This window comes from Hypanus sabinus, unplaced genomic scaffold (genome assembly GCF_030144855.1).
Source record: "Hypanus sabinus isolate sHypSab1 unplaced genomic scaffold, sHypSab1.hap1 scaffold_290, whole genome shotgun sequence".
Lineage (NCBI taxonomy): Eukaryota > Metazoa > Chordata > Chondrichthyes > Myliobatiformes > Dasyatidae > Hypanus > Hypanus sabinus.
The window spans coordinates 178,662-188,210 of NW_026781047.1; the positions used below are offsets into that span (position 1 = coordinate 178,662).

The following is a 9,549-nucleotide window of genomic DNA, read 5'->3' on the forward strand; positions in this document are numbered from 1 at the left end:
AAATCTACCATCCAATTGTATTGGAAGGAATTCTGTATCATGTGTTACCCAATGTAGTATTCTTACGTTTCTTTCAGATTTTGGGTCTTTAAGTTCTTTATACCAGATGTTTAGAGGGACTGTTATCCACTTAGTCAGTTTATTTAAATGCTTCTTTTGGAGTGCTTTATCCCCCAGTAAAGATTGGAGAGGGATATTTATTAGACTTTGTTCTAAATCTTTCCACTTTGCCTCACAATTAGAGTCACACCAACAGACCAGACCGTGCAGCTGTGCTGCTCCATAACAGTCTTCAAAGCAGCGCACCGCAAATCCAGGCTTATCCTTAGGCAGCTGCAATGTCTGAAACTGATTCTTGGTCTCTGTTTTCTCCAAATAAATGTTGAAATCATTCTTTTCCATTCATTAAGTTGCTTAAAAGGTATTTCAATTCAACAGGCAATGATTGAAAAAGAAAGAGCAATCTGGGAAATACTTTCATCTTTATGGCTTCTATTTGATTATACATATTCACTGGCAGCAATGACCATCTATTTAATTCTGCCTTAATATCAGCTGTTATGGGAATATAATTATGTTTGTAGATAGCAGACAAGTCTTCAGGTATTTGCACTCCTAGATATTTAATAATATTACCTTTCCATTTGAATTTACTCATTTTGCAAATGTTTTCTTGTGGTTCATAATTAAAATTTAAAGTTTAGGGTTTATGTAAACATAATTTATAGCCAGAGTAGGGACCGAATTCTTCCAGCAGGGATAATAACTCAGGCAAACCTGCATTGGGACTGGTATTCTATATCTCTGATCAGTACACCTGCTATAACCTTGTCTTCGCTAATTGCCTGGGCCAATGGCTCAATAAAAGGAGCGAAAAGCGTGGGGGAGAAAGTAACCTTTGACATCACCCCCATGTTAAACACTCACTTCAATAGCAGATGCCATTCTCCATGGATATTACTGCCCTGACCAAAAGGTATTAAAGGAATGAAGGGTTGGGAGAGTGGGCAGGAAGATGGAGTTGAGTTATATTAGCCATGGCCTTATTGAGTGGCAGAGCAGGCTGGAAGGACTGAATACTTCGCTCCCACTCTTGGAGACACAAAAGAGAAGACAGATACTGGAATCTGGAGCAACCAACAATCTGCCGGAGGAAGTCAGCAGCATCTGCGCAGAGGAGGAATCAAAGCATTGGCAGTTTCTGTCCCTCCAGGTGCTGCTTGGTCTGCTGAGCATTTCCAGTGCACTGTTTGTTCGTCCTGTATGTTCATAATAACAGGCTTGTTCGTCCATTCCCATTGAGCAGTTTATTAAATCAAACTTGGCTCAGACTACCACACTCACAGTTCTCCTGCAAATCCAAATCAAAATGGTGCAGTGCCCAAGAAATGGCAAATTCCCTCTAGATGATTACACAGCCAGGAGAGAGTTCTTCCATAAGATATAGGAGCAGAATTAGGCCATGTGGTCCATCAAGTTTTGCTCCTCTATTCTATCATGGCTGATTTGCTTTCCCTCTCAACCCCATTCTCCTGCCTACTCCCAGTAACCTTTGACATCCTTACTAATGAAGAACCTATCAACCTCTGCTTTAAATGTACCCAATGACTTGGCCTCCACAGTCGCTCTGTTCTCTGGTACTAGACTCTCCACATCCACTCTGCCTGCTCCTTTCAATGTTCAGTAAGTTTCAATGCCTCCCCCCTTTCATCTTCTCAGCTCCGGTGAGTACAGGTCCAGAGTGATTAAGCACCCCAAGGACTGTTCTTTTCAAAGGATTAACAAGTAATGCCTTCACAGCTGAAAAGGCTAAACTGTTCCCAAAAAGCAAGCAGAGATCCAAATTATGACTTGATGTGTAAGAATGAAAGCAAATTTTATCACACTGAAACACTCTGTGGAGAAAGAAATAATACTGTGCTTGACACATCCTTGGAATAGCAGGGCAGATCTGATGTAAGAAAAAGACTTGGAAAATAAGTTGCAACATGTTCTTCTGGAGCCAAATTGGAGCAATTCATTATTTACTTAACTTTACAACTGAGTAAAATCCATATGGATCCAATACAAAGTAGCAAGCATTGGAATCACGCTTTCCTCTTTAATGATTATCCACAGCTTACCTCTTTGTCACGCTGCTGTTTCTATGATTGGCTGTTTTGGTGGGAATGAAGAAGTCAAAGACAGCATTATACGAAGAAACACAGGGCACCTAAACCTCAAGTGAAAACCTCCAAAGCAACTCAGCAGGTCACCCTGAAGAAGGATCTTGGCCGAAAACGTTGACTGACCTGCTGAGTTCCTCCAGGGTTTCGTGTGTGTTGCTCTGGATTTCCAGTAACTGCAGAATGTTTTGTACCTCTTAAAGGAAATCCTGGTTAATCTTCATGACGTGAAGACCAGCTTGGTCAGCCCTTGTTCCTTGCTGTGAGATTCCGGGACAAAATGCCTTCCTACAGCACGCTGGTGGAGCAGCCAGTGTAGTGTGCTATTACAACAGCGGTGACCCGGGTTCAAATTTCACTGCTCCCTACAAGGAGTTGGCACATTGGCCATGTGCGTTTCCCCCAGGTGCTCCAGACCAGCACCTCTGCTGTTTGTGATATCTATAAACTATCTGGGTGGGTGGGCTAATAAGTTTGAAGACGAAACAAATATTTGTGGTTTTGTGGACGGCATAGGAGACTGACAAAGGATATAGCAGGGTATAGATCATTTGTAGATATGAGTGAAGTAGCAGCAGATGGAGCTTAAACCTGCTGAAAGTGAAGAGTTGTACTTCGAACTGAATTGACTTTATTATCTACATCCTTCACATACACGAGAAAAAATCTTTACGTTACATCTCCATTCAAATGTGCAATTTACAATAAATTTTATGTACAACAGGGTAGTCAATATAACACAGAAATACAGTTGCGTCAGCGTGAGTTAATCAGTCCGATGGCCTGGTGGAAGAAGCTGCCCCAGAGCCTGCTGGTCCTGGCGTTTATGCTGCGGTACTGTTTCCCGGATGGAAACGCAAAGAGACAGTATACTGTTCAAGGCAATACTTTTAACATAAAGTTCTAAGTAAATTTATTATTAAAGTACATATATGTTACCATATACAACTCTGAGATTCTTTTTTTGTGGGCATTCACAATAAATCCAAGAAAAACAATGGAATCAATGGAAGATTGCACCCAACAGGACTGACAGACAACCAATGAGCAAACGACAAAAAACTGTGCAAATATAAAAGAAGAATAATAAATAAGCAATACATATTGAGAAAGTGAGCTGAAGAGCCCTTCGAAGTGAGCCCATAGGCTGTGGGAACATTTTGGTGATGGGGCAAGTGAAGTTGATTGACGTTAACCCCTCTGGTTCAAGAGCCTGATGACTTAGGGGTAATAACTGTTGCTGAGCCTGCTGGTGTGTGTCCTGAAGTTCTCTTAGCTTTTTGCTGATGGAAAGCGAGAGAGCATGGCCTGGATAGCGGTGGTCCTTGATGATAGATGCTGCTTTCCTGGGACGGTGCTAGCACGGAGATAGAGTTAGGATGCAGACAAGGGCGTGAGTGGAGCTGAACGGCAAAGAGGAGGGTGAATGGAAAAGCAGGAGGCAGGCAAAACTTAACTGGACACAGGGTGTGCTGGAGCTGAACGGCAAAGAGGAAAGGCAGACGACAGGCAATACTGATCTTGACATGGAGAGACAGAGTTACACAGGTAAACCTCAGTACTGAAGTAAAAGTTAGAATACACAACCCGAAGCGGCCAGCAACACGAATTACCGAACTGGCTGAAGCAACGATCTGGCAAGGAGTGGACGCAAAGCCGGTGTAATTTATGCTGCAGGTTTAGATGAGAATCAGGTGTGTCTCATTCAAAGGAGAACATGAGGAATTAACGGTCGGGACCGTGACTCAGTGGGGCTTTTCTGGTTCTACCTGACCAAGACACACCACAAGGCTCCTAATTAAGAGCATGAGCAGAGAAGATGGCGGGGTGACAGAAGAGCACGAAGAGGTAAAGCAAACAGCTCTCGCCAGTGATAGCCATTACAATCACCCACACGAACTGTCCAACTACATTCAGCCGGCGTCTAGTTCCTTTGGTCAAGAAGCAGGAACCGATCAATTCTGAAACCAGCAGATTCTGTTTCTCACTGGGCAAGCTGTGTAAGCACCTACCCCAGCGACCGTACAGCTACCCGGTGTACTGCCAACAGAAGCAGCGAGACTTCCGCCCAGCTGCTTGCAGTTCACCGCCAAGCCCCAAACACGTAAGCCACGGAAAAGTCTGCCTGCAACCTGGCGCTTATCCCCACCCGCCTGCTGCCCCGGCCCAGAAGGGGACCAAGATAATCTGAATCAACTGTTTTCAAACTTCTGCAGTATCTCCCTTGGTGGAGGTGTTCAGCAGGAGATAATCTGTGTTCTGGGAAAGCTTAAACCGGGGAAAAGCATACCAGCACGTAAAACAGCCAAGCAACTTGAAATTCAGAAAAAAATCATCAACCAGCACCTGCACAAGTTGTTGGAGGGAAGAAGTGTGAGGAAGGAGGGACGTGTGGGGCCTTGCTGATGCTGCGGAGGCCAGTGTGAGGACTGAAAGTGGGCAGTCAGTTCCGGAGCGCCGTGTCGTAATGCCCCCCACCCCGTCAAGGAGGAGAAGCTGGCATCTGACAATGAAGACATCTCTGAGGACAGTGTGACCGAGCAGTCCAGCGAGAACACCAGGGACAAAATCTTCTGTTTCTTCCTGGAGATTGCCAAGAACACCGGGCTGAAGCAGGTCAACCCCACCCTCCGCGTGCAGGAAAATCAAGGTGACCTGGACAAGGAGGTAACCCTCTTGCCCGTTTGGATGCTCGCGGATTGAAGAAGAACGGCACGACTGTAATCAGACCCGTGGGCTCCGGTCCCCTGGCAATCGAGTGTGAGAGTGGTGTCACATGAGAAGAGGCTGCGGATCTTCCCGATGGCCTGAACGTCATAATCCGCTGAGGAGGCTGGCGGGCGCCCTCGCCGTGAACGCGTAAAGAATCCAGTCAGCGGCCTCGCGGAGTTCTCGCAGGGCGCGTCGCTGCAGTGTCAGGTCATGCTCCTCGATCAGGATGCGGGCCGCCATAGCAAGAAGGCCGCACAGAAAGGCGCAGCAACCAGTGCCCTGAAGGAGATGCTCGGTGAAGACATCGAGATTCCTCCTCCTTCGTCACAGCAGGAGCCCATGGCGGCATTGGAGTGCCCAACTGCTCTGAACGAAGCCGAGAATGAACCGTGCACTGCTGCCTGCTGGGGAGAACCCCGTCTGCGTGTTGATGGAGTACGCACGGAGGTCAGGCAGTGCCTGCGAATTCCAGCCTGTTTCGCAAAGTGGGCCTCCACACATCCCCAGATTCACTATCATGGTTAAACTGGGCAATGTGACCTTTCCCGCTGCCACAGCAAACGGCAAAAGACTGGCCAAGGTGTTTGCAGCAAAGGCAGCTGTCCCCCTGCTCCGAGGGAATTCTCCTCAATTTCCTGCAAGGCCCTCAGAGAGTTCTGCTGCACAAAGCCCCGTTCCATCCCTGGCATCGATGGGCTTCGACGCTGCCCAGTCGGGAGGCTCGGGCGAACTGATCACCACACTGAATAAGAACCCCATCAGCGGCCCTTTACACAGAATACACAGAGCTCAAGATGACCGCTCAGTCGGGCCCACCTCATGACCCAAGGTTTACCTACCAGGCGAAGGTCAGGGGTTCCCTCCAGTGAGTTCAAGCAGGTGAAACAGGGAGTGCCGGACGCCGTGCTCCGTGTCCTCATTGGCGAAGGTGCGAGGACAGTTCGGACTGGAGAGTTAAACTCTGAGCTGCCCATGTCGGGAGGTACGATGCCTGACAGGATTGCCACGCTCAGCCACCAGTTTTTCACCAATCTGACTGCCCGCATTCAACACAGCCTGCTGGGCCGCAAGGCCCTAGCCGCCATCATCACAAAGAAGGGCAATGAGGACCTGGGGACCACGGGCAGCCTGGGCACAGGTAATCGATGCGTTAAGGGGGAAGAGCTGAGACTGTTAACAACTGTCATGCTGAGATTATCTCATGGAGGGTGCTTCATAAGATCTCTGAACAGCGAACTGTTGAAGTACAAATGTCCAGGTGACAGCCGTTTCATGCCAGCACAGAGTACAGATTAAACCAGGAATAGCATTTCATCTCTACATCAGCACCGCCCGGTGTTGGAAGTTGGACCTTCGAAGTCCCTACCACCGAGTCAGAATTAGGGAGGGAGACGAGTGGAAGATGACATTTAGTACCCCGCTAGGTCACTTTGAATACCTGGTCATGCCATTTGGCCTCACCAATGCCCCTGCCGTTTTTCAAGCTCTGATTAATGATGGGCTGAGAGACTTTATTAACCGCTTTGTGTTCGTCTATCTAGATGACATCTTAATATTCTTCAGCAGCCTCCAGAAACACAGTCATCACGTCCGTCAAGTCCTACAGAGACTGTGGGAGAGCAAGTTATGTGTGAAGGCTGAGAAGTGTGAATTCCACGTCCCCTCGGTCAGCTCCTTGAGCTACGTCGCCGAGAGCGGGCGGATCCTGAGAAGATCCGGGCGGTGGCGGAGTGGCCCACAAGCAACTTCAGCGGTCCCTCAGGTTTGCGGACTTCCATCGCCGGTTTATCAGGGATTACAGCTGGGTGGCGGCACCCCTCACCCGACCCACCTCACCTATACCTTTTCCTTGGGACTCCGAGGCTGACCCAGCATTTGCTGAACTGAAGAGGTGTTTCATGGGGAACCTGGAGCTTCTGGCGGTCAAGCTGACATTGGAGGAATGGAGGGGGCGGAAAACCCGTTTATCGTCTGGACCAATCATTAGAACCTCAGATATATCAGACTGTTGGGCATTATTCTTTGGCCAATTCAAGTTTACTCTCACCTACCATCTGGGGTCCAAGAATGGGAAACCTGACGCGCTCTCCCTCCAATACAATTCCAAGCAGGACCTTTCCAGCCCGGAGACCATCCTCCCACCATCCTGTGTAGTGACAGCTCTGACTCGGGAAATTCAGTCTATTGTAAATGAGGCCCAATGGGATGATCCTGACCCCGGCAATGGACCCGCCAATCGCATAACAACTAACAACCCGTCTGCTGAAGTGACCTCTTCACGTGGGTAGAGAATGCCCACAACTCTCCGGTTAGTACTGCCACCGGAAGATCTCCTTTTGAATGCTCCCTTGGGTACCAACTCCCGTTGTTGCCCACTCAAGAAGAGGAGGTTGCGGTGCCATCTGTTCAGGCCCGTATCGGCTGGTGCCGTAAGCTCTGGGAAGACACACGCATGGCCCTGCTCCGATCGGCCGATCGCCATTGGACTCCCACACCTGAGTATTGATCTGTGCAGAAGGTGTGGCTCTCGTCCAAGGACATTCCTCTCAAGATCGAGCCTACGAAACTCGCCCCTCGCTTCCTGGGACCTTCGAGGTCAAAAGTATCATCAGTCCGACTTAGCACGTCTACCTTACAGGTCATGTTTCCCAATTAGAACCAGTATCCGTCAGCCCCTTGTGCCCTCTGACTGAACCCTCTCCACCCGCCCGCATCATCGACGGCCACCTGGTGTACTCCGTCCAGTGGCTATTGGATGTGCCCCCTCGGGGCTGAGGCCTCCAATACCTGGCTGACTGGGAAGGAAACGGCCCACAGGAATATTCCTGGATTCCCCGCTCCTTCATCCCGGACCCTTCCCTCATCGGGACCATCCAGACAAGCCTGGGGCGATCCCTTTGGGGGGGGGGTACTGTCATAGTCCCATCTGTCTGTCCCCCATCTCACTCCTATCTTCTTGATTGTGCCTTAATTCCCGTCGTCTGATTCCCAATTGCTGCTAGTTCACTTAATTACAGCACACGTGGTTCCCATCAGAGAACACAGGATGAGAACTCTGACACCACAGCCATGCGTTGCCAGTTCATTGGTCGATTCCAGTGAGTGTTAACCTTGTTTCCTGGTCCCTTAGGACTGTTAGTTCTAAGCTCTGCTCCATTCTCTAGATATTCTACAAAAACCTTGTCTTCAAGTCAAGACTCCCCTGGTTATCTGTTCCACGTTTGCGACTGTGCTAGCACCTCTTGATCCTGTCTTTGTGTCTGTGTCCTGCACTTGGGTGCATCCCCAGTCACTCTCTTGTAACAGCAGCATGTCCTGTAGCGACAAGATCTTGTGCTGGAATGTGCTGGGCCTTCAGGGGACCCTGCAGGCACATTTCATCCACCCAGTCTATCTTAGTTCCATTACCCTGGGCTACCTGTACAGCCACGGGCACATGGCTCGCGCAGTCTGCTGTCGCACGTCCAGGGACGCTGATGAGTTTCGAACATCTCTATCCCTACACGCTGAATCACCCGCAGACAGGCCAGGTTGGCGTGTGCTACTCGACGCGGCAGACCGGGAAAACGAAGGAGTCCTGTGTGAACTGGTCCCTAGCGGACGGGTCTGAGGTGGAGGTCCTGGTTGGAACCAAAGGGAAAGTGAATGGCCCCAGCTGGACATCTCACGCATATCCAGAAGCAACCTGTATGATCTGTTCCGCCGGGCGCCAGGACCTGCTGCGATTGGCCTCCTACCCGGACACTGCCGCCCGGAGCCTGGTTTTCGCAGCCCTGGAGCAGATGAACTATGGAAACTGGATCCAGAAGCCTTCAGAGGAGAAAAGTTTCACGAAGAGCTGATTCTTCAGGGCTGTGTTGGGGTGGGTCGGGGAACGATTCTGTGCAGAGGTTGTAGAGAGTTTAAACACATACACACACACACATGCACACAACTATTAAAGAAAAGTGCATATAATTCCATAATTATACCCTCTATTGAGTTCAAGATGGCGACGGCGTGTGTGCATCGCGAGGCTCAGAGTCTCATCTGGCTTCGAAAAATAGTGTTAATTTATCTGCTTGCTTTCTGTGTGTTTGCTCGATTTGGCTATGCGAACTACACTTAGAGCAAACAGCCACTTCCGGTCATTAACTACTGATGCACCAACACGGCTTTGGACTGTCCATTCAACTTCGACCAGCTACCTCCGGAGTTGTCAAGGACACCGTGGGCCTGCTTGCTCCGACCGGAAGGGCCCGGCACCAGCGTTGAGACCGGAAACAGACTGGGGAAATGTGGACGTCTGCATGCTAGGCTAAGGCTAAATCCACACCGGCCAGCGTTACCTGGCATCTTCCCCACCGATGTTCGGTCTCTGACGAACAAGTTGGACCAGCTGCAGACTTGGACCCTCACACAGAGAAGGCTTATGGATTGCAACATCTGGTTTTTACGGAGACGTGGCTAAACAGCGATGTCCTAAACAACGTGGTGGAACCGGAAGAGCGCGCGGTCCTCACGGCTGACGGAGCTGCAGCAGCCACAGGTAACAGCAGGGGAGGTGGTTTTTGCATCTGCGTGAATCGATCATGGTGCGCTAACTGTACCATTGCTGACACTTACTGCTCTGCTGATCTGGAATACCTGATTATTAAGTGCAGACCTTGTTATCAACCGCGAGAGTTTACAT

General features: G+C 49.4%; 1 pseudogene; it reads left to right on the forward strand.

Annotated features, from left to right (window-relative positions):
- Positions 1-3,971: 3,971 nt before the first annotated feature.
- Positions 3,972-8,719, forward strand: LOC132388274 (double-stranded RNA-specific adenosine deaminase-like; annotated as a pseudogene).
- The last annotated feature ends 830 nt before the right edge of the window (positions 8,720-9,549 follow it).